The sequence below is a fragment of the Halichoerus grypus genome, chromosome 10 (genome assembly GCF_964656455.1).
Source record: "Halichoerus grypus chromosome 10, mHalGry1.hap1.1, whole genome shotgun sequence".
Lineage (NCBI taxonomy): Eukaryota > Metazoa > Chordata > Mammalia > Carnivora > Phocidae > Halichoerus > Halichoerus grypus.
The window spans coordinates 13,128,633-13,155,177 of NC_135721.1; the positions used below are offsets into that span (position 1 = coordinate 13,128,633).

General features: G+C 39.0%; 1 protein-coding gene across 3 annotated transcripts in view; it reads left to right on the forward strand.

Annotated features, from left to right (window-relative positions):
* The first annotated feature begins 14,992 nt into the window (after positions 1-14,992).
* Positions 14,993-26,545, forward strand: part of VSNL1 (visinin like 1) — a 100,031-nt gene continuing 88,478 nt past the window's right edge. The window contains exon 1 of one of the 3 annotated variants that reach the window (XM_078055991.1): positions 14,993-15,255. The gene's annotated coding sequence lies outside the window, so the exon portion shown is untranslated. Of the gene's footprint in view, positions 15,256-19,688; positions 19,857-26,545 lie in introns of those variants that run through there. The other 2 variants (XM_078055988.1, XM_078055990.1) reach the window with 2 other exon arrangements.

The following is a 26,545-nucleotide window of genomic DNA, read 5'->3' on the forward strand; positions in this document are numbered from 1 at the left end:
GGAAAAATAAGTATGTGCATTCTCCAATAGAAAAGTGATAAAATAATCAAAGGATTATAAATAAAATTTAATTTAATATGCTGTATGACCATCCAATTTCTATATCAAAAGAAAATAAAGTGTAAAAAGACGCAGAGGTTTTCTTCTTTGTTTTTGCTTATAAATCTCTGAAGGGTAGAAACAAACATATTTCAAATCAAACAATATTTCGTGCAGAATATGTGCTCAATACTGTACTGGGTGCCCTGTTCTTCTGAAAAATATAGGCTTTTAGTCACGAACACTTAAATATAAATGTGTCCTCTTATTAAATAGCCCTCTGCTTGCATGGTAATATAGCAATACCATCTTTTCCACTTTTACTTTTCAAACTCCTCTCAGGTCAAATAACTTTTTTTAAAAAGGCCAAGTATCTCAATATCTACATGCCATTGATGAAAAGACTGCTTCCATTAGGTTTGATTTACAAACTAATTGTCTCAAACTGTAATTACCCATCCTTGAAGTACTGATATAAGGTCAAACTTTGTCGGGAACTTTAATATGGAAACAAAATAGCCAGTTTAAACTCCAAACTCAGTAGTCCGTGTGTCTGCAGGACAGCTTGGTGGTAGAGGCTGACAGAAGGTTAAAAATTAAACTATGGCATCCTTCACCATGAGCCCTTCCTGCAGCCCTTCTCTAGCACAGACCTACAACAAGACCATAAGTGTTTGGGGGCGCCTGGGTAGCTCAGTCGTTAAGCGTCTGCCTTTGGCTCAGGTCACGATCCCAGGGTCCTGGGATCGAGCCCCACATCAGGCTTCCTGCTCAGCTGGGAGCCTGCTTCTCCCTCACCCGCTCCCCCTGCTTGTGTTCCCTCTCTGGCTGTCTCTCTCTGTGTCAAATAAATAAATAAAATCTTAAAAAAAAAAAGACCATAAGTGTTTGCATGTGGTCAAAACTGCTTAACTACCCTGTTCAAAAATGTACCTTTACTGAATTTGTGAGAGTATTTATAGAATTACGAAACTATTTTTGTCTTTTTAAAATTTTTTAAAAAAGTATTTAAACTGTCAAGATAACAATCTCAAAATTCAGGCTTTTTTTCTTTTCTTCTTGTTTTATTCCCCCCTATGGCTTTTTAGGAATGAACGCTATACATTTGAATCAGTTTAAACTGAAATCATAGTAAGAACTTTAAGGTGGAGAGTAATGTCCAGCAATCTACTGAGAGGCAATGTAGAGAGAGGTTAAGAACATAAGATTATGTACTCTGTATTTCAGAAGTTCGCGTCATGCTTCAGTCCTCTACCTCTTTACCTGGGTGGTGTATTCATCTTATGATAATTCATTGTGTTGTAAATTCAAGAATGCTATCTTTTTCTGTATGTACATCTTACTTCCACAGAAGGAAAGAAGGAAGGAAGGAAGGAAGGAAGGAAGGAAGGAAGGAAGGAAGGAAGGAAGGAAGGAAGGAAGGAATAAGGAAGGAAGGGAAGGAAGGGAAGAAAAGGAAGGAAGGCATAGATTCTGAAACTAAACTAGTTTAAGATTTGAATCCTGGCTCCACAACTTCCTATCTATGTGACTTTGGGTAAATTCCTTAACCCTCTGTGCCTCAATTCCCTCAACTATAAAATGGGGATGATAGTAATGATAACTACTTCAGGTGGTAGTTATAAGATTTTATGAGTTAATATATGTAAAACAGTGCTTCACACATAGCAAGTTCTATATAAGTATTACAGTTGTTAATAGTAACCCATTCACCTCTTTGACATTGTAGAATAAGAATCTTTAGATCATCCTTAAAGAAAATCATCTAAGGGGATTTCCTAACTTTTCCCAGACTTTTTACTGATTTGTCAAGTTGCTCATTTTTTTTCCTTTCCTGTGGAGAACTTCATAGGAATTAATTCTTTATCATTTATTTAACATAAAAGGAAAAGAAATTAAAATATATACCATTGGATATTTCCAAATATTTTAATATCTTCACTGATATATAGCTGCCTTTCTGCTTTTCAAATATACTATTAAGTCTGCTTTTTAAAGTATCTATTATACATATTTATTCATTAATCCTCATTTGAGAATAATTAACCTAGCTATTTTTGTGACTATATATCTTAATTTTTTTCTGCATCAGTTGTCATCACTACGTTGTTTTTTTTTTTTAAAGATTTTATTTATTTGACAGAGACAGCGAGAGAGGGAACACAAGCAGGGGGAGTGGGAGAGGGAGAAGCAGGCTTCCCGCAGAGCAGGGAGCCCAGTGTGGGGCTTGATCCCAGGATCCTGGGATCATGACCTGAGTCGAAGGCAGACGTCTAAAGACTGAGCCACCCAGGAGCCCCGTCAGTGGAGTTTTTTAATGGTGCTGCTAAATATAGCCAAATAAGGCCCTCATTACTGAGGACTCAAAGGCATTTACTCTGGGAGCCAGTTTTTAATCAATGAAACAGTCATTAAGGACTAATATCTATTATATATTCAATATTGTGTCAGGCATCATACCAAGAAGTTATGACACAGAGACAAGGCATTAACAATAAAAATCATTTAATAACAATATAAAAGGTTAAAAAAATTGCATGTAATTTTAAATAGATTATATAAATGATATATATTTGTGGTTCAAAAGAATTGAGCAATTAAGGATTGGAGAAGACCTAAAGGCATCACAAAGAATATTTATGATTTGGATATAAGAAGACTAGTTGATATATTCCAGATTAAGAACAAAAAAGAGCATGACTAAAGGCATAGACAAAAGTCGGTTATGGGCAATAGTGAGTAGGCAAGTGTGTTTGAGAGAAATGTTTTTGTAAAGGGGTAAAAGAAAATAGACAGGAAAGAGACTGCGGTTAGGGTGTTCAGAATTTTGAATGCTGGCTTCAAAAAAAGTGTGGACTTTATGCTATAGGAAAGATTATATCTGTGGGTTTGCTTCAGGAGAAAGACGTGTTTAAAATAGCATTTTAGAAAAATTCACCTAGTGGTCAAATTTAGGATGAATTGGAAACAAGTGAAAGAGCATGATCCCTAGCGAAATTAGGGGTCATTGCCTTAGAATCAGAAATATTAAGGACCTGTATTTGAGCATAAGCCATAGGAACGGAAAGGAAAATACAAATGGGAGTGATATTTTTAAGAAATTATTGTTAGAATTTGATACTGCTGTGCTGTCATGAGGGTAAGGAATCAGCAATGACTTCTAGGATTAAAGCCTAAATTATTAGGAAAATCAATGAGATACCACTAATAGAAGAGGGGAGTAGAGAGGTTATACTCATTTAAGAGTATATCATGAGAATAAAGGTGACAAGTTTGGGTTTAGGTATATTGCACTGAAGAAATTGCTAGACTTTTTCTAGTTGGAAAAGCAGAAACAGAGCTCAACAGCAGGAAAGGCTATAAATGCAAAAGATTTTGTGTCAGTATGTGTATTAAAATGCATCAGTATGTTTGTGAAGGGCAGAAATATCAGAACTGCATGATCCCTGCAACTTTTTGTCGCTGTTATTATATTCTAACCATACATGGTAATGAGAAAATGATATAATTTATATTCTGTGCTACTTATATATACAATCACATGACATCTATAAACTCTGTGTGGGCATAAAAACCTCTTAACTCTTGATGGAAATTAAACCTCATCTCTTTTTACTAGCACAGTTGGCTTGGTTTTAAAACATGATTGCAAAGTGTGATCCTTGCTTTAGTGTAGTCTGATTTTTTTTTTAAAGATTTTATTTATTTATTTGAGAGAGAGAGAATGAGAGAGAGCACATGAGAGGGGGGAAGGTCAGAGGGAGAAGCAGACTCCCTGCCCAGCAGGGAGCCCAATGCGGGACTCGATCCAGGGACTCCAGGATCATGACCTGAGCCGAAGGCAGTCGCTTAACCAACTGAACCGCCCAGGCGCCCTGTAGTCTGATTTTGACCGTATTGTAAGCTGGCAGAATTTTTCCTGGGGTATGATATCATCATCAAAAGGCTTTTAAGCAGTAACTCCTTGAAGATATTTACTTACTGTTTAATATGGTAAGTTTTAATGTTTGAATTTTGGAATTCATTTCACAAAAATTAGTTTGAGTGAGTGGCAGAGAATCTTTAAATCAGTAGCATGTGGATTTCAGTGTTCACTTGCATATTGACATTCTCTCTCAAAATATAAAAATAAATAACATTCCCTGTAGAAAGTATAAAAGGGAAAACTATTTAAATTTTTACAAAGGCCTTGAAAAGCTATCGTTATGTCCAAGAAAGCTACCAAATGAACAGTTACAGAAAAAAAATTAAGTCTAGTACAGCCTTCATTTCTCAACGGGAAAAAAAAAAGAGAGAGAAAAGAAAAAAAGACAAGGACAGGACAACTACATAGGGTAGAATAATAGAATAAAAGCTATTCTTTGTGTTGCAAATGATACACTGGTTGCCAAAAGATGGTTCAGTTCTAGTGTCTAATGCCAATTGTAAACACTGTTGCCCAGTCAAATAAGCCTAGGAACTCCCTCTGTCAAGTCTAATTTCCTCTTTCTTTCATAAATCACACAGTGTTCATGGAAATTAACTCAAACACGAAGTCATCTCTTCTTTAAATGTTTTTATAAGATATTCCACCATATCTGGCTCAAACCTGCATTAAATAATAAAGATAATGAGAATAAAATAGGATTACTATATTCTTTCCTCTCCACCAAAGTGGCAAGTCGTTCACACAGTTTTTTGGATAGAAAGAGTATAAACATAAATAATACCATAAATGATCCATTCTCTTAGATTAATATATTTATTAGCTCCTAAGGAGAAAGAGTTTCACTCTATTTAGAAGTATTCAGAAAGAACTATTTATAAAAATGAATGTTGAATTCATAAAGACTGAACAGTAAATTTTAGCTTTTTCAAAACTGACCTTCATTCATTGGATTCAAATTGCTTTCAAAATAACCATGATCCCAAGTTTCAGTTACTTATTTTTCAAGGAGTATACAGATGTATGAAAATTATAATGGTTACAGGTAACAGAATTTTAATAGAATATGGCCTTTATAGATTTAATTCTTGGGCTGTATCTATTTGTGAATGATCTTAAAGATTATAATGACTGGGCGCCTGGGTGGCTCAGATGGTTAAGCATCTGCCTTTGGCTAGGGTCATGATCCCAGGGTCCTGGGATCGAGTCCCACATCGGGCTCCCTGCACCTTGGGAGCCTGCTTCTCCCTCTGCCTCTCTCTAATAAATAAATAAAATCTTAAAAAAAAAGATTATAATGACAGTAATATGCCATTTTGCTAAAGCACAAACGTGAATCTTATGCAACTATAAAATTGGTACTAGTAACTGATAACTAAATTGGTAAGTCTAGGCAACTGATTACCCAGTGTCTGCAGTTCATTGTAGCCTTGTTGTTCTTATTTAATTTGTTGTCTCACTTAATACTCTATAAGGAGGCAATATTATATGGCCACTTTAACAACAAAGCAATTTTACCCTGGATATTCATATATTGGAGAGTCAGGAAGGTCTTAGGACATAGCCCTCATAAATACCAGGGCCTACAATATATTAAAGAAGCAATACAACTACTCTGTTATTTAGTCTTATTTTTCATCCAATCCACAATCAAAATGCTTGAATTTCTAATACTAACTACAATCTCCATAATTGAAATTGCTAAGGTCTATGGTCATTGAATGTTTCTGAAAACATTATATGTGCTGTAAACCTAAAATTTCTCTAAATAGTACAGTCTATTTTAAAAAATCATTACATTGGTAAAGTGTTATATAAGTCTAATTTCAAAATTTTGTTTAACATTACAATGTTACTAATACTCAATTTTATTAGAACATCTATAAACCAGTCTGGGAAATCTTAAACAGAATTTATATTACTTCTAGCAGTGGTACTGTGATCAATGTACCTAATCTGATTTTTTATGAAAAAAACAACCTGAAAGGTCTCTAAGGAAATTATTTATAAAATAAACTCAAAAAAAAACCATGAATTTAATTTACAGGCATGCATATTTCAGAGATGTTGTGGGTTCAGTTCCAGACCACCACAATAAAAGGAATATCAAAATAAAGTCAAATGAAATTTTTTGGTTTCCTGGTGCATATAAAAATTATATTTAACTTTACTGTAGTCTATTAAGTGTGCAATGGCATGATGTAAAAAATGTACATACCTTAATTTAAAAAATACTTTATTGCTAAAAAATGCTAACCATCTTCTAAGCTTTCAGTGAGTCATAATCTTTTTGCTGGTGGAGGGTCTTGCCTTGAAGAAATAGACTTGCTCGATGCAGGGTTGCTACAAACCGTCAATTTGTAAAAAATGCAATATGTGCAAAGCACGATAAAATGAGGTATGCTTGTAGTTTTCAATTGGAAGAAACTAGCTCAATGTGATCTTAGATGCAAATTAGCACTCTTCCTTTACTATCTAGAATTTTGTGGATGCCCAATATCTTGAATTTTTGAACTGTAGAGACCCACTTTTAAGTAGAGTTTTAAATCTTTCTCAATTTATAGGTAAGGAAATCAAGTCATGAAGGGAACTTAAGTGATTTGCCCAAGACTACACATAATAGATAGTAGAGTTGGTTCTTGAATCAACATCTTAACTCAAAGTCCACTGCTTCTCACAGGGGGTGGCGGGGGAGAAGTATATCTATTTGTAGAAAACTTTATCTTTCTATTATCTCACTGCCAGAATATTCTTTATTGTAAACCTAAGTGTCAAATGCTGTATTTAAAATGTAGTTCTCCTCTCTATTTCTTAGGGCTTCTGTAACAAGATATGATAGAATGGGTATCTTAGAACAACAAAAATTTATTCTCCCACAGTTCTGGAAGCTAAAAATCTGAAATCGAGGTGTCACTATGGTCTGGGGGCTCTGAAGTAGAATCTGTTCCGTGCCTCTCTTCCAGCTTCTAGTGGTTGCTGAAAATCCCTGACATTCTTTGGCTTGTCCATAACTCTAATGTCTGCCTCCAAAATACACCAAATCAACCTAAATAATAAAATAAACTGTATTTCAATCACCAAATTTCAGGGGGTCACCAAATTTTCAGAGGAAAACTATAGACAATTAACCAATAAAATATTTCCATCTTTCTTATATTACAAGTAATTTGAATAAAAGTGGATTCTTTGATGGCTCTGAGATTAGGGGCAAAATGTAAAAATAAGAAATGTTTTAATAAATAAGTAATTTGCAGTTTTAGTGTAAAAAGTTCCTTGGAATTATACTGCGGACTGCTAACGGATGCCCAAGCACCCTTTGTCTTTGGGTTTATAATGAACTGCGGTTTCCTAAATCAAGGAAAATAAAGTGAGGCAAACATTTATGTTTTTTAACTTTAGTAGTCCAAGCAATAGTAACTCACCTTCTTCCTAGATTATAATCTACTACTGCATGTTCTTGTCATACCAAGCAAAAACCTGAAACTGAGAAAGATGGAAACCAGTGGAACATTTTGTCAGTATCAGAGAGTAGTTTCTGAAAAAATAGAATTAGATTACTGAATTGCAACTAGTTCCACCACATTATAACCGCATAATTTCTAGAAAGCATTACAATCTGGACTTTTTAAATAGTTGATAATCTTATGTATAAAATGAGGATGGGGCACCTGGGTGGCTTAGTCGTTTGGGCGTCGGACTCTTGGTTTTGGCTCAGGTCGTGATCTCAGGGTTGTGAGATGGAGCCCTGTTTTGGGCTCTGCATTCAGCATGGAGTCTCCTTGGAATTCTCTCTCCCTCTCCCTCTGCCACTCCCTCTCTCTCTCAATCTCTCTTTCAAATAAATAAATAAATTTTTTTAAATAAATTAATTAATTAAATAAAATTAGAATAATGATATCTGGGGACCATATAATAAAGATGGTAAAATCATTTAAAACCTGTAAAGTATAAGGTATTTTATTATAGTTCCATGCTTACAATTTATGCCTCATGTCCAGAAAAACAACCAAAAAAAGAACAATGGAATAAAAAAACATTGAAAATCAGTTGGTTTATAAGTGTTTTTAATTATGTTGAATGTGGATTATCTGTGTGATAGTAATTCAACCAAGGTGTAAGACCTACATACATAAATGTTACAAATTTCTTTATAACAGCTACTAACTTTAAATTCAATCAAGGACCATATGTTACTTAAAACAGTTCAAGAGTTTTGTTTTTACATCAATATCATATATTCATTTTGCCTTTTGAAATGAAAAGCAGGGGTGCCTGGGTGGCTCAGTCCATTAAGCGGCCCACTCTTGGTTTCGGCTCAGGTCATGATCTCAGGGTCATGAAATCAAGCCCCGAGTGCTGGGGCTCCACACTCAGCCTGGAATCTACTTGAGATTCTCTCTCTCTCCCTCTGTCCCTTCCCACCCCCCACTCGCACTCACTCACTCTCTCTCTCTCCCTAAAATAAATAAATCTTTAAAAAAAGCAGATAACATAAAACTTTTACTTAATAATTAATAGACAAATTACCATTACATCCTATCTTATGTTTAAATAGAGTCTCATAGTTTGGAATATACAATTTCAGTTAATCTTGACAACAACCTTGCAACTGTCTTCTAAGTGCTAGGAAGAGAAAGATTCTTCTGTTAAGGAATAATATTTTAGCTGAACTTGAAGTATTAATAGAAATGTTCCAGGGAAGGCAAAGAAAAGTTTCCCAGGAAGAGAAAAAGAGCATACGCAAGACTACAGAGAAGTAAAAGTACAGCTCCACAGTGTGATGGAGCATAGAACACTAAAGAGATATGGCAGGAGAGGGGGCTGGAGGGTACGCAAGAGCCAGAATATAAGGGGTCATGTGTATGGTGTGCTAAGGAATTTTTATTTTTGTCATTTAAAGTGAGAAACTACTCAATAGTTTTTTTCAAAGGAGCAATGTGATTTTATGTGAGGTTTTGTAATCATCATGAGAATGGAAAAGAACAAGTCCAGCAGTGAGATGATGAAAGGCTGAATGAACTAACACAGTGGCAGTGAGGGGTGGATTTGAGAGACATTCAGAAAATGGAATTCTCAGGATTTAAGTAACAATTTGACAGGGAATGAGAGAGATAGAAGAGCTGAAGGTGATGCCCAAGGTTCTGACTTAGAGCACTGGGTTGATAGTGGATACCTTCAAAGTGCTAGGGAGAACAGGCAGATTGGTGGAAGTGGAGGGCAGAGGAGATAATTATTTTGTAGATGTTGAGTTTGAGGTATCTGTGAGAAATTCACATGTAGATGTTCTGTAGGCAATTGTAAATAAAACTGGAGAGCAAGGGGCGCCTGGGTGGTTCAGTTAGTTAAGCATCAGACTCTTGATCTCAGTTCAGGTCTTGATCTCAGGGTCATGAGTTCAAGCCCCATGTTGGGCTCCACTCTGGTCATGGAGAAAGGAAAGAAAGAAAGAAAAGAAAAGAAAGAAAGAAAGGAAAGAAAGAAAGAAAGAAAGAAAGAAAGAAAGAAAGAAAGAAAGAAAGAAAAGAAAGAAAAAGAAAGAAAGAAAGAAAAGAAAGAAAAAGAAAGAAAGAAAGAAAGAAAGAAAGAAAGAAAGAAAGAAAGAAAGAAAGAAAGAAAGAAAAGGAAAAAGAAAAGAAACGAAACTGAAGAGCAAGAGAAAAGTCTGGATTTAAGATCACCAATAGTCATTCTTTCTCTTCTGGGATACTCCCTTAGGATGGTATAATGAACTTAAAGGAGAAATATAGTAAAAACAACAACAACAAAAAGAGGGAGGCTTCTATTTCTATTCCCCTTCATGTAATAGATGAGAATGCAGGGATGTTGGGAAAGGTGGACTTTTTTTTCTGGGCCTGTTTGCTCCCTCTTCCCCCTCCCAAATTAGACGCTCTATAGTTAAGGCAGGCAAGTAGCAGTCTGCCACATGGTGGAAGATTCTGAATACATGACTTAGGGTTTGAAGTTTTCTCACGAGAAAATGGGAGACTACTGAAGAGAAATGAGATGATCACAGTATTCACAATATTTAGCTTGCATAGGTATATAGATGGATAAAAAAGTAGTGATTTATAGAGGGAGAATCATAACTTTAATTGGAATGGGGTGAAGAAAGAGACACTGAGCTAACTGAAGAAGGCATCTGGAGATATTACTAATACATATGTTGCCTCAGCTCCCTCCTCATCTGTAAATGGGTTATAATAGTACCTATACATAAATAAAGTCGTTGTGAAATGGAATATTGCATAGAAAGTGCTCAGGACACTGCCTGACACAAGTAGGTACTTAATAGGTGTCTGATAAATGAATGAAGGAGATCAAAAGGAATTCAACCCACAGCCACTACTAAACACCACCATTAGTTACTCAAGCATTCTTTTTTTCTTTTTATAAAAAATCAATACAATCCACTCTCTTTGGACTGTGGTACAGGTACTAAACCTACCTTCTGGAATAAAAACAAGAATCACCAATGATCACTCTGTCTTCCTGAACCTCCTTAGGATGGCTAAATGAACTTTAAAGGGGGAAGATGATAAGAACACTAAAAAATGAGGGAGTCCTTTTCTCCTTCAAGCAGTAGGTGAAAATATAAACCCAACTGTGAAAATCATTTGGTAAAGGAGTTTTTGTTGGTAGTCTCAGAAGGAGTGAAGGATTCATTGTTTTTATTTTTCCTTTATATTTTATGCTAACATTCTCTGTTGAGTTTAAGAGTATCATTAAAAGGAACTATATTAAGGAAAATAAAGACTGAAGGTAGAAACAAGTTAGTAAGATCTGTTTTAAGCAAGAAGGGCTTTGAAGACCTTTGGCATCAGGTGGTTTTCAAAGTACAGAAGATCAGAATATGAATCCATGATTATATTTGCAGTGGCTCTTCACACAACTAAAAAAGAATACAGCCTAGTGTACTGGGCTACCTAAAAAGTCATTGAAGAAAAAAACAGAAATCATATTTACTGCAATTCTGCTATCATCCTTTCTTTTGTGAGGTGAAAACACACAACGGTAACAGTGAAAATTTCCAACTTAAAAGCTCTGCTGGGAATCTGTAGGTTAGGCCCAAATGTGGAAGATAGAATGGAATAAAGCACCTTTTATTCTTTAGGCTTCAGAGCACCTGCATTTGCCATGACCATTTCTAAGACTCCAAGAAACTTCTAGGAAACTCAAAGCTTTGACAATAATTCATTCAGCAGGGATTTAAGGAACTTTTATTGTGGATTGTTCAATTTTTAAGAGAAATTGGTGACACAGCTAAGAATAATCTTCCAAAATGAGTTTAGATTCAGTCATGGATTAGAGATAAATCTGGGGCCCACTGGGAGAAATCACCAATGGAGTTCATTAACAGAAGAACTGTCAATCCCTCTTCTGCATAGAGACATGGAACTCACTCCCTAACTGCATGGGAATCACTCCCTTGTGGTCTTGCATTTTTCCACTTATTTTAGAAAAACATGTAGAAGGAATACAAACATATAGAACGAAACACTTTCTGTTAGAAAAGTTATTGTATAGTTTTATTCTAGGTAATAACTTACTGTTGACCTCAGAAAGTTATTTTATTTCATTGGTCTATCTGTATATTTTTAAAAATAAGATAAATAAGACAGGATAAACATAATTATCTTATGTAATGCATTTCTGTAAGGATTAATACCCATAGCTTTCTGAAACAAAGACACTTTACCTATACAAGAAAATTACTATCATTGTTCTGCATGGATTTAAATTAATTTAAATCCATTTTTCCAATTCCTGTCTCTTTTCATTTTCTAACGTTGACTTTCAAACACTTAATTTTCCTTCCAATTTCCAAAATGTCCCCATGCCTTAAGTTCCACCCTTCTTGGCTCATATATTTTATACACAGCATGTCTAATAAATAATATTACCATGAGCTCAGAGGACCACAAGCTCAGACCTGTTACCTCCTCGCGTTTTGTACGATCATTCTCCGTGTTCAACTTGTCTATGTCTCGATTAAAGTGGATGCCAATATTAAATGAAGTTGTGTACACCTAAAAGGTCGTTCTTGGTTTCATTTTGTTTGTTTGAATCTGGGAAAGAGTGAGGTGAAGTAAGCCTAACTCGGAAAACAATTTGTGAGGAAAGGGAAAATGGCTCCTTAGCAGTTTCTGGGCCAGTGAGGATTCTACTAGGGATCATCTCTATAGTTCGCTACTAGGTACTCCAAACAAAACAAAACAAAACAAAAAAACAAACAAACAAACCCCCCAAAACTCCTCACTACTGCACCTTCCTCTCCCCCCAAATCTCCAGAGTATGAAAGCTGACACCGCTATCCATCCACAATGCTGGGGACGCGGCTTTAAGTAAAGGAACTACTGCTACAGCTCAATGGCATTCTGCACTCAGCAGGGTGCGGTATTCCTGTCCCTGGACTCCGGGGCTCAGAGCGCTGGACCGAGCACCTCTCTGCTCTTTGGTGATTACCAGTGACATCTGCAAACGTCTAAAGAAGGAAAGAAACAGAGGGTTCCCTGATTTTTTAGTGTCTACCACATTCTTCTTTTCAAGTTCATTCTGCCATCCTAAAGAGGGGAACTGCTTTCTGTAATTTAAACGATAATATACCTTTGGTGTCTTTTAGAATTTGCTTCCCTACGGTGATTTCATGCTGCACATAAAACTCGACCAAAAGGCATCTCAGAAAAAAAGATTTTAACAACAAAACATTAGAGCTTAAGAAAATAAAGTTGCATAATGGCTGGCGATTAAAAATTAAGATACCGCATTAAGGACGCCAAACAACGCTTCAGTGCAAATAAAACTTTTTAAACATTCTGTCTGCCCAATTAGACAAAAGCTGCTTCACAAAAGCGCACGCATCCAAATCAAATCTCCCCTACAACAGAACACGGTTTAAAGTATCAGTGTTCGTTTTTTCCTAAGCACAAGTTGGAAGTAAGTTATCTAAACCCGAACAATGCCACGAAAGAGACCGCCAGGGCGCAATAAATAGGCACGTCTCTTCCACGCGGAGAAATGGCATTATGACCCCTTCTTTCAGCTGATGCAGATTGCAATGCGGACGGAGTCTGTTCTCCAGAGAGAAACCAGACAGCCCAGCGTAAAACGCTTTAGTAGGGGAAATCGACAAAAGACGAGAAATTACTTTGAAAGCTTTGGAGGCTGTCTCCACCGCCAACCAGAGACTTATCCAGGACTGACTTTTGCCACCACCTCATCCCAAGAAACAGAAAGAATCCGCCGACCAGCCCCGCTGCGCAGTGCGCACTGCGGCCCGGGAGCGCGGAGCTAGCGCCCGCCAGACGCTGAATGTGCTCAGCTGCCGCAGCGCGCCCGGGCGCGCGCCCTGCTCCGCGCGACTCCGCGCGCCGGGTTTCCGAGGTCGCCAGCACCCCGCGGAGGAGCCCCGCGGGGAGGGGACTTCTGCGAGCTCTGTCCCGGGAGTCCCGAGAGCGCTCCCCCGCTCTGCGCCACCATCCCGAGGCGTCTGGCCCAGGAAAGCGCATTCGTGCGCTCTGGGCCGGCCAGGTTGGCTTTGAACGTCAGGCTGCAGCTTGGGCGTCACTACGGGGGGTCCTCACTGAGCCCAAGCCTTTTCCAGTGCCAGAGACTGGTGGGGTGGAGTTTCTCCTGGTCTTGGTTAAAGTATCCTCAAGTTCTTCCAAGCTGGACTCCCCGACTTGGTAGCTAGGAGTAGCTCCCTCCTGGCAACGGAGATTTGTCAGTCTAGAGCCCTTTTGCCATGGGAGATGCTCTTGGTGTCCTCAGAACGAAAAGGTTTATTAACACTGCAGTTTTCCTGAGCGTGAGAAGGTGTGTGCAATTGTAAAGGTCTCTACTTAAGGAGAACCTAGACCTTCACTTTGCCCCCAGAACTCCCCTCCCTTGAAAATAGAACTCCCACCTGAATGTAAATCTCAGGATGGGCGTTTGTTCACTGCATTTATCCCCCAAACAGTGGCTAATAGTAAGTAGTTGGTTAATGCGTAATTGTTGAGTGAATGAAGGAAGGAATGTGCAAACATACACACTTGAGGAAACTGATCAGGTTGGGAACATCTGGGAATTCTTGCTTTCCTGGTAGGGAAGCGACCAAACATTTACTGCGCACTACTCCTTGCCAAGTCTTCTAGGCTTTGGCAGGACAGTGGGGAGAGGGGGAGGGCTAGCACACACAGGAGTCCTTAATGGACACAAAAGTGGGCTTTATAATATCACTTAGTCCAAGCCCTCTACCTTGTATTCCAAGGATGGTTTGTTCCCTCCCATCCATCCCTCCCACCGAGCATATTCAATAAATATTTATTAACTGCATACTGCAGGCGCTTGTTAAATGTTCGTTGGTGGCTAGCTTGATTTGCCCAAGGTCGCACAGGGCAAGCCTCGGACCCAGCTTCCTTCAACCTACATTTCTCTAGCCGCTCTGGACGGATGGTCCTGGGCACTGGGATATGAGAAGGACCGGCTCCCAGTACTCCAAGGTTAAGACCCTCGGATGAAATGGCCCAGGAAAAGTGCCCACCATAACCATTCCTTCACCGTGAGCCGGACAGATATGCTCATAGCTAGCTGGGGATACACTTCCTCTCGAGAAAAAGAAATTCTGCAGTTTTCTCCGTCACCTTACAGCCTGACAAAAGGTGGGCCGAGGGCCCTCTAGGGCTCGGAGCCGTGGGAATAGAAGGCTCCAAGTGTCCCATCTCTGGCCTTCGCCTTCATCATCGGACTCCATAACGGCGGAGTGTGGTGAGCCCAACTTGCTCTCCCTACCGCCTGTCCAGGTGCAGGCAGCTCCGGTAGCCAGGCTCCCTTTTCCTATGTACTTTCCTTTTGAGTTTCTGCTAAAATCTGGAGACATGGAATCCACCAGCGGGATCTCCGAGCCCCTCCAACTGAGCATGCGCCAATGCCAGGCTGCTTTTGGTCACCGGCTCCTGAGCTCTCCAAGCTGGGGCTGCGGAGCTGGAGGAGGAGGGAGGAGGGGAAGGGGAGGGGGTGCCTCGAGAGGCGGTGGCTCGCGCGCCTGCGCACCCAGCTCCAGGGACGCTAGGTTTTCTATGGGATTCCCAATCTGCAGCATAGACTTACCCGAGCTAGTTGCGGCGGCGGCTGGGCTTGCGAGGCGCGATCCAAGAGGGATTTAAGCAGCCTAGAGCTCCAGAGAAAAAAAAAAAGAGCGCGAGAGAACCACACACAGAGACGGCTTAACCGTTTATCTGAATTATACATATATATAAAGAACTGTTGAGTTTTATCATTTTCATTAAGTGACCGTGCGCAGCGCTATAACTGTAAGTGGAAAATGCAATCTTCGTTGCTTTTCTGCATGTGTAGTACAGCCAAATGTCTGAGAGATGCTTTGGCTATTGTCAGTACTTTGCATAGATGCGTCTAAATGCATGGTGGCAATTGCTTTGGTTGATGCTGGCCATCTGAATGTGTTGTTAGTCAATGAGGGGATCTTTTGGGATAATGGGGGTGGGGGAAGGGGGAGTGTTTATATGCGGCGTGTTTGGGGGATTGTCTTAGGCTAGATTTAAGATAGGTGAAACAGAGGTGGTTTTTTAGTGTAAGCCTATAAATAAGCACATTTCCTTACACGGATTTAAGTAGCTAATTGACCGATTGTGAAGTTTTCCGGTTGCTGATAAAACTATTGAGCGGTTGCAGTCAAGTACCAACCTGTCATCCGTGGGGTTGGTGCACCATTTTTCTCACCGTGGAAGAGCAGTGAAGGTGTTTGCTAAGTGAAACTGAGTAGACGAGATGCGGTGTGGATATCAGTGTTGGTTTCCAAGCGGGATGTTAGTGTTTAGAACCACGGAGCGAGGCGCAAAAGCAGCACATTTCTTAGTATTTAGAAATGAGTAGATAATTTCTCGGTTTTGATTTTTCGTCATGATGGTGAATGGACAAAAAAGGAAAGATGTTCAACCACATAGTCAGCCGTCTGTTTTGAACAGAGTCTGAGACTCAGAGCCTCTGAATGGGAACTGTCAGACCCAAACTAGTTACCTGCCTTTGCATCCCGTGTTCACAGTCTGGAATACAGGGCTGAGAAATGTAAGCCCAGATGGGTTACATTTGGTAGTGTTTCTTTAAAGGAGAAAAGGTCGTTTTGTATTTTCAGTTAAAATGGGTTGTAACTTGCCCAGAAACTGAAGCAGGGTCTTTGCAAGGTCAAACCCCCTGTGGAAAGCAGGGGCACTGGTGAATGGCGGTGGGGGTTGGAGGAAATGGTGAGGCTCCGTGCAAGTGCTCAGCACTGCACGGATCAGTGCCCTGTGAGATGAGAGAGTGGGAATCCATTTTTCTAGAGTTGTGCTCCTGCCCATATTTTGGAGACTAAAATGAAATGGAAATGTTAGTGGCTGTAGAAAACACAAGTGGATACTATCTGTGTGTGACATCCCACTTGAAGGCAAGAGGAAGGAAGGAGTTGTATTTCTACATATTAATTTTTAAAAAAATTAAAGGAATTTCATGTTGAGACAAATTAAAAATGAAACTCTTGTGAAAACGTATTTTATCCTCACTATCATTTAAACTGCTTACGTGTGGGGGGGGGGCGGGGGGGTGTCCTGCATCATTGAATACTTCACCCATTAAGTGCACTCTCATTAAGCTTCCGTGTTTAATAACTCCAGAAAATGCTGCACTGAAGCAGTTGACAGAATGGCATGAGGCAGGCAGACAAGAGAAGAGCATGGCCAGTGTGAGCTGGATTTCCATGGAGAAAGCAGATTCGATTTCTGTAATGATATAAATTTTCCTTCAAATAAGGCAGTTCATTATACAGCCCCTTGGCCCTTTAGTCAGTCCAACTATTTCAAACCTCTCAAAGGAATTTATAATCTACAATGGATAAAATTTGAAATAAAAAATTCGAGAATATTCTCCCCTTGGAAACCCAAAGTGTAAATCACTGTTCCTCCCTTCCTTACTTAGGGCAGAAGGATCAATCTCTTGTCGTAATTGAGCCATACTCCCCGTCATCACTGAGAGTTGGAATCTGCTTCATGAAGGGCGCAGATGTTGTTACACTGCATTGACAAATGGGTAGTGCAGCGGAATCTGGTACTAAATCTCAGAGATGTTTAGTGTCAGGTACCCTGGCTCATAGGCTGACAGAGTCACATCAGGCAGAGACCTTCAAAAGCATCTAGTCTAAACCCCTTGTTTTACAGATGAGGAAACTGAGGCCCAGAACCACAGAGCTAGGGAAAAGTCAGTTAACTTCTAGTCTATGAAATAAACAATGACAGAGTAATGTGGAGTGGAACTGGTCCCTTCTCCCTACACTTATAGCATCCTCAGTGACGTTGCTAGTCTTCAAATAAACAATTGTCTGGTCCCCAGCACCTCTTTCAAGAGAGTCCCAAGGATTCCTTTTCACACTATATAATTTCTACTTTCTTGTAAGCTCGCTTTCTATCTCTTTTCTATTGCCCCTCACCTCCAATACACCCACCTTGTTCAATGTTTAACCTGGCCTTCCTGGCCTTCTCTTCATCTCAGTTAATTTCTTTGGAATCCTTGCATTTTTTTTGAGAGAACAGGCATATCACTCAAAGCTCCTGTTTGAGGACTGGCCAGGCCCCTCTCTATCTCCTCTGCGCTCTCATCCTTCAGGGACTCCAGCCTTCTGAGACACTGCAGGCACCATCCTCACTCTTCTGCCAGTCTTGCATCTTCCAAAAATGCTGCAGCTGTAGGGCCTGGGACCTAGCAGAGTGAGGCAGCTGCAGTACAAATACACAGTGGGTTCTGCCAGCTCTCCTCTGGCTCCTAGAAGGCAGAACCCAAATCCAAGATGCCTAACTGTCCCCAGCCTTCATGGAAATCCTCCAGATGCAGCGACCTGCAGAAAAGGGGAGGGGTGGGAGGCAGGAAGACTGAAGGAAGAATGCTGGAGTGGCTCAGCCTGAAGTGGGCGCTAGAGAGGACAGCAGTGCTGCTTACAAAGCCTTTAGGGTTTGGAAAGCACTTGCATGGCTTCTTTCTCTGTCTTGCTGCACTGGGACTGCAAAGCGGGCAATCATACCTGCCTACCTGGGCCTTCTTCTCTTTCCTTCTTTTTATTTTCTCTTTTCCTCTCACTCGGTTTTTCTGTTTCTCCCTCATTTTCTCTCCCGAATGCCCATAGAGTAAAGCTCTAGGCCTTTTAAAGATAATCCAGGCCCTCCTGTTCCTTTTTGAAAAATGTAGTCTCCCACGCCCTCAGAAAGATAACCACAACCACCGGCTGTCCCCTTTGGGGAAATGTCAGGAATTTTTACCTGCAAAAAGCTGAGACATTAGGGAAGGCTTAAGGAGGACAATCTGAGTTTCTTTCTCATTTGAAAGATGAGTTAAATACCCTTGGAAGTTTTTGAGGAAGCAAGGGGGTGAGTTTCTCAACACGTGTAAAAATACACAATTTTTAAAATTTTTTATTTATTTATTTTAAGTAATCTCTACCCCCAACATGGGGCTTGAACTCATGACCCTGAGATCAAGAGTCACATGCTCTACCAACTGAGCCAACCAGCCCCCCCCCCACCAATTAACAATTTAATTTAACCCTTTCCTTCATGGTAAACCTTTGCTGAATTGGGTTGAGCTCTGTTTTAGATAGAGTCCGTCCCTAACAGATGTCACCTGGTCTTACTATCCCATTCTGAAAATAGTCGTGGCCAAGCTGTTCTGAACACCAGGTAGCCTATGCAGAGACTCGCAGCTCTAAGTGCCCTGCTTTCATTTGCTATGCTGTGAATCTCATCTGCAATAGGATAACATGATTAGAAATGTTGTCTTGTGCAAGCTATAGATTTTCTGTTGGGGTTGCATATAGGTATGGATTCCAAACATTGCTGAGGAGCTCCTTGGGGAGTTTCATAAAATGACAGTATAATGTCAATATCAAACAAGTGTCTTAATTCATGAGAGCAATACCTTTTAATGTCATTCTAAAGGCCTTTTTCTTTATATTGAGTGATATCTATGCTCCTTAGATTAGTAAATATTTAGGAAGATTGGAAGGTTCTTCTTAAAGAATGGGTCACATTCAGTTTAGTCTAAGGTTGAAATTGACAATGTCCATCTCAGTTACATTTAGTAGATATAAATGTATCAATTTTCCAAAAGTATCAAATGGTACACAAATAAGTTAATAAATGACATTTCTACTGTCCTAGTGGTTAATTCACATAATTAATAGAATTAATAAACTGGATGGGATCCATATAATTTACTTAATCCATCCCCCCAGTACATAAAAAGTGCAGTACATCAAGGAGCATTTTCATCTCAAAGACATCTACAATATGAAAGCACAGTCCACAAAGGCACAGATTTCAATTATCTTTTTCATATTTCTATAATATTTGCACAAGGTCTTTTATAGTAGATACTCTATAACATATGTCAATTTAATATTTGTTCCAAGAATCAGTTGTATACACCTTGTTAATTATACCAAGAAATTAAATTATTTTGACTAAAAATATGCACAATTAACACTGCTTTCAATATTTTTATATTACAAAAAGGAAAAGCTGGACTAAAGATTATTAAATAATTCATTCTCACTAAAAATATAAAAGCACTATAATAATACCTTTAAGAGTTCATTTTAATCCATGAATATTTTCTGTTTATCTTTCTTTTTCTTAAAGATTTATTTATTTTAGAGAGAGAGAGAGAGAGAGAGCACACTTGAGTGAGGGGAGGGGCAGAGGAAGAGGGAGAGAGAGAATCCCAACCAGACTCCCCGCTGAGCGTAGAGCCTGATGATGTGGGGCTCCATCTTGGGGCTCAATCTCAGGACCCATGAGATCACGACCTGAGCTGAAACCACAAGTCAGATGCCCAACTGACTGAGCCACCCAGGCCCTCCTCCTTTTATCTCTTAGTAAGTCAAAATATAAATTATTTTTACCTATTTTCATGAACTGATATTAACAAGTCAGAGAGGGAATCTAAACCCAGACTATGGTAGCTATGTGTACCACTTGGATCATGGGTCTCTTGAGCTATGGAATTATTTTAACATGTTCATACTGTGAAGGGACCACAACAGTGCATTCCTCATTTACAGTTTGTTTCTAAAGATAATTTATGCTCTCTTAAATGAGTCAAAATAGTTTGAGTTCCTCCCAGCCTGGTTCATTGAGAACTTCACAAATGGGGATCCTGGGGGTGCTTCAGAAACTACTTAAAGAATGAAACAGAAATGGAATAGCAAATTACTCAAGAATCCTCACAGAGGTTTGACACTTTAATAATAAGGTGCCTGTGAATACATTAAAGAGATGTTCTATACCCTTACCAGCTAATTTAAAGCATGCAAGTTGGGTACTTCGTCATGATTCTTATGCTTTCTCTGGATTTCTCCACTGCCTTACCTCACTGTGCTTCTAACACAGATGACCTCCATCGTAACCACCAACTGTTGTTTTTTTTTAAGACAATGCACTGCATTTATTACCATTTGTTGGATTATTTTCAGGTGAACATTCTATTTCCTTTTGTTCTAAATTACAGTTAAGACTTGGAGCACCCTCATTCACCAAGTGGCCTTCAAGTTCAATGTATCTGATACAATAATTGCCGAACTTTTTATAGAAAGTGGGGCTCTTTTAATTAAAAAAATTTCATTTTTATGAAGTATTACTCATAAAAGGCAAAGTGTTAACATATCAGTTAAATTTACTTACAGTTATTATAGATCTATAGAATGAATTTTATTTTTCTTTATTCTTGCTCATATAGGGACTTTTCTGAAAATGGAAATCTTTCAGGTTAAATATATTTTTTTCTCTCCTTTGGATTTTGTTTATTATCTCTTAGGCTCTGAAAGACAATGAACTTTTGAGGAGCTGAATGTAAACAGATTTTTGCAAATCATTAACATGCTAAATGTGCTTTGGAGCCAGGGTGGATTTTTTTCTAACACAAATAGCTAGACCCTAATATTTCTGTTGTTTCATATTTTACTGCAATTGGGGATTTCTTAAAATAGTAGACTGTGGTGCTACAGGAGTCCCTGGGATTTTATATTTTGTGTTGGTTTTATTAATTTGTGATTAGTGTGTTTATTTCTGATTTCTTGAAACCCAATCCTAAATTATGAGTGAAATGTCTCACTGGGGACTCATTAAGGATTATCAATAAAGTTAACATGCTTATTAATATATTTTATTTTAATGTACCAAATAGTGTCTTGCAAGTCTGACTTTCTGTTAACAACTTCTATCTATTTGGGGCAACCCTGTCAGGACCCCTCTCACTCTGGAGAGCTTTTTTTATATCTTCACTTAATAAACTTCTATCACTTGACTCACAAAAAACAAACAAACAAACAAAAACGACTTGTATTTGTTGGAATCCTTTGGCAATTGGTGTTATGAGTTAATGGAAGACCATCAATTTTGTTTATTCCAGAAGTTCAACTGTTTTTGAAATTTATACTGAGGGCATTTGATGTTTGTTTTCTTGCTAATATGGGAAATTTTATGAAAAATAAAAAAGAACTTGTGAAATAAGTTTAAATTCTATACAAAATTTTAGCTTTTCTTTTCTTTTTCTTTTTTAAAAATTTTTAAATTAACATATAATGTATTATTTGTTTCAGGGTTACAGGTCTGTGATTCTTCAGTCTTACACAATTCACAGCGCTCACCATAGCACATACCCTCCCCAATGTCTATCACCCAGCCACCCCATCCCTCCCACCCCCCTTCACTCAGGTAACCCTCAGTTTGTTTCCTGAGATTAAAAGTTTCTTATGGTTTGTCTCCCTCTCTGGTAACTTTTCTTTCAAATGTTTATAAAGGAATTCTTTCCTCAGAGAGATGAAAACCATCCATTTAATCTTTATTCATTTTTAGTTTGTGAATGGGAGAATTCCTCAGCCCTCCCCAAGGTTTTAACTGACTCAAAAGAAAGTAGGATAGGAAATGTAAACCAAAATTTTCAAGCTAGATACACTAGGATAAAAAAAAAACGTAGTTCCACAGGGTATTAGTTCAATGACCTTGAATAAGTGGTTCAAACTCTCAGCCTCAGTTTCCATTTAAAATAGTAATTCACAGGATTCTTGAACAGAAAATGAAAGACTACATATGTAAAGATATAATGCTTCATTTGTGAAAAATGCAGTAAATGATAGTTATTGTCATTATCATTCCTTTCATCAGAAATCAAGAGTTCTGAAACCACTTTAGTTTCTGAGTTGTAGTAGAACCTACATTCATCGTGGAACCTCTAAGGGAGGAATCGAGCTATTAAAAGCAGTGAACATTCAACAGTGCTTAGCCTACCTTGTAAAACAAGTGTCTGTGGAGTAAATGTGCCAAGCACTGTGTTGTCACTGTGGAATTAACATTAAATAAGATACAATCCCAGCCTGCAAGGAATTTATGCCTAGGAAGACAGATAAAAACAATTCACTAAATCAAGTGAAATAGAAAGGTGGCCTGGATGCATAGAAAAGAGACTTTCTGGAAGAAAAGTCTACACTGAGACCTCAAAGTTAACATTTTTCTCAATCTTTCTTTCAGTTCACATCCTTGCCATTAGCCCTTTTCTTTACTGTCATCCCCCTGCCATGTAATACCAGCATATAATTGGTCCCAACGGAATATGGAACTAAGAACACATTTTTTTTTTTTAAAGATTTTATTTATTCATTTGAGACACAGAGATAGAGAGAGAGAGAGCATGAGCAGGGAGAGAGGCAGAGGGAGAGGGAGAAGCAGACTCCTTGCTGAGCCAGGAGCCCGATGTGGGGCTCGATCCCAGGACCCTGGGATCATGACCTGAGCCGAAGGCAGACGCTTAACCATCTGAGCCACCCAGGTGCCCCAAGAACACATTTTTACATTTGTTTCCTTACTGAATACATTTTGAAGCCCTCTCTTATTTTTCAAGGTACACTAGTCTCCCCTTATCTGTGGTTTCACTCTGCACAGTTTCAGTTACCCCCAGTCAACCCAGGTCCAGAAGCTGATGATCCTCTTGATGAGTCATCAGAAGGTCAACCATAGCCTAATGCTAAGTCACATGCCTACATCACTCACCCCATTTCATCTCATCATGCAGGCATTTTATCAGCTCCCATCATTACAAGAAGGGTCAGTACAGTACAGTAAGAAATTTTGAAAGAGAGGGAGACCACATTCACATAACTTTTATGACAGTATATTGTTACAACTATTCTATTTTATTATTACTTACTGTTGTTAATCTCTTACTATGCCTAATTGATAAATGAAATTTTATCATAGGTGTGTGTGTATAGGAAAAACCATAATATATATAAGGTTCGGTCCTATATGCAGTTTCAGGCATTCACTGGTGGTCTTGGAATGTATCTTTTGGGGACATGGGGGGTGCTACTGTAGCTGAATCATGTGGTCCTTGTCTCCCATCCAAGCCTCCCGCGAATCACAGGACTCGAACAAAAACATTTCAAGAGCTCTGCTTTTTGATTTAAATATCATGCTATCATACTTCTATCCTTTATTACCTTCCAAAAAAAGAATTTCTAATACTCTCCCCTCACCTCCCTTATAATTCCAACTAATTTCATGACATCTTTCAATGTGAATCTGTGGGAGGACTTTTACGTGATCTGTTCTTTCATTCTTTCCTCCCAGGGCTTTTGTGATAAGGAAAGTATATCCTCCCAACCCTTCTTAACTACTGAGCTGAAAACTTGGTTCCAGCCTCTCTGCACGCACACACACGTGCACACACACACACACACACAAATCCAAAATGGTCTTATTGTCTTTAGTTCTTTGAAAAGCCATTTTTCTTCTCCTCAGCTTTTTCTCTCTTCTCCCCATATTTCCTGTTTCATTTGCTAGGGAATTTCAAGTATATTTCTAATCTGTGGTTAAAAAGGAGCATCCTGGGGCGCCTGGGTGGCACAGTCGTTAAGCGTCTGCCTTCGGCTCAGGTCATGATCCCAGGGTCCTGGGATCGAGCCCCACATCGGGCTGCCTGCTCAGTGGGAAGCCTGCTTCTCCTTCTCCCATTCCCCCTGCTTGTGTTCCCTCTCTCGCTGTGTCTCTCTCTGTCAAATAAATAAATAAAATCTTTAAAAAAAAAAAAAAAAGGAGCATCCTTTTCTCCCTTTGAAATCTGTAAAAGTTGCTCATACATTCTGAGGCTCTTTTCTATAGTAAGAGTCTTGGATGATTCATAGAACTGGGTAAGACTTGGGGCGCCTGGGTGGCTCAGTCGTTAAGCGTCTGCCTTCGGCTCAGGTCATGATCCCGGGGTCCTGGGATCGAGCCCCGCATCGGGCTCCCTGCTCCGTGGGAAGCCTGCTTCTCCCTCTCCCACTCCCCCTGCTTGTGTTCCCTCTCTCACTGTCTCTCCCTCTGTCAAATAAATAAAATCTTTAAAAAAAAAAAAAAAAAAGAACTGGGTAAGACTTTTGGTCTTAATTAATCTGGGGGGCTCATTTTCTCACTTGTGAAATGGGAGTAATATATTTGCTTTATAGGGATGTTGAAGACCATGTATATGTGTATATACAGATATGCATACACACACAGACACACACACACACACACACACACACACACACACACACACTACCTAAAAGAGATTAGCGCAGAGTAAATAATTCTCATCCCACTCTGGACCTCCACCTTTCCTCCTGCCATTCTCCTCAGTCTGCATTTCATCATTTCTCCCAGTCTCCTGTTCTGTGTTCTGCTCTTTCTAAGCGTATTTGTTCTAATAAGTTGGTAGTTAAATAGTAGCTAATACCCGCATATCCCAGGGAGCATGGTGAGTATGGTCCTAGAAAAAGTATCCTAACTAAGTCAGCATCCTAGCTTAGACCTGTGTTCTGTATCTGTTTGGGGAACCTCTTCCATTTATTTCAGACATGCCTCCTGTTAATGTTCCCAAAGCTTCCAATGACTAATGTTCAGTTGATGAACAATCCTTCCCACGCCAATGATTTATGGCATGCTTCATAAATAACGTCAGAGGACATGTGCTTTGTGTTTAATTGTCTCCTGCCCTTAATCTTCTCTTTCCTTCACCTTTTCCTCTGAGGTGCCTACAGCTCCTGAGACACATTCCCATGACACCTTTACTTCATTTCTTTGGTCAAGTCTAATATTATCACTTAGTCCATCTGTTGTCCGTCAAATAAATGTCCATCAAATAACACCCAATAAATGGCAGAAGGGGAAGCCTTAGTGGTACACACAATAAATGTTGCAGAATATGTTTGAATCAGGATAAGCCTATCATTTGTTGAGTGTTTGTAGAAGTGCACACTAATGCACATTGGCTAAGAGCAGAGAATGGCTCTCAAAGTGGGGGTGAGAGAGTAATGCACATACATACAGATACATACGTACATACATATATGATATGTATACAATAAGTTCAATGTACTGTCATAGATCGTTACACATTTTTAAGCAAAATATTTAAGAGCAAATAGCTTTATAACAAAGCAGTACTTAGGAAACTGTATTAAAAGAAAGGCCTATTGAAAGTTTGCTCCTTCTCAGTGAGGTGGCGGAGTTGGAAGGAAACGTAGTTTAAATTTCGTAGTAAGGAAGCTTTGTTTCTTTAAAGAAATATTTCCAAGACACTGATAGTTACTGCTCCTCAAAGAGTTTTGTGGAAAGTTTTTTTGAGGGAGATAACATCCCATTTTTAGATATTCCTGGTGCTCATGCATATTGATACAAGTCTGAATGTTCCTCTGGTAGAGACCCCAGTAGCTATTTAGCTTTGCTTGACCTTGTTTCCAATGTTTGCTCAGGAACTTACATTAAATTATGCTTGTTACTATCTCAGTGTCTTCCAAAGAATCCAGCTGGAAAAGCTGCTTTAGAAGGATGCAAGTGGAACTACATAATGGAAAGCCCATAAAACTAGGAGGTGTTAAATGTGTTTCAGGCATGACAAATGTGCTGTGGTCATCATTCATGTGAAGTCCTGGAAAAATTACTTAAACTTTTCTAAGTTTTCATTTATTCATGTGAAAATAAATATGGGTCTCAGTTTCTTAGGGTATAAAAGACCAGTTCTGAATAACGTAGTCTACACCTTATGATGTTCAGCTACTTTACAACTCCTCACAGTTAATCCAGCAAGGAAGGGAAAAGAGGAGGAGATGCTTTCTGAGGTGTGCAGTGTTTGGAAACATGCGTGGCATATACCCTCGCTCTGTGCGAGGGGCTCTGCCAGGTTCTTTGTTTTACTTTTGTATTATCTCATTCAATTTCACAGCAATCCAATGAGATAACTCTACTTTAGACCAAGAAGTTGATACAGGGATTGGGGAATTTGCCTAAAGTCATGAGGTTTATCAGTGATAGCTCTAAGATTCCAAACAGATCTGTGCTCTTTCTACCTACTTCACCTGTTGCTTTTATATTCACTATGTTGCTTTTATATGAGGTACTATCTCTCTATTTCATCAATTCATTCATTCCTTCAACAAATACCTATTGCATATCTGTCATTTGCCTAGTACAAGATATACAGGGTGAACTAAAATAGCCATAATCCCTGCCCTCATAGAGCTCAGAGTGTAGCTAGAGAAACATATATTAA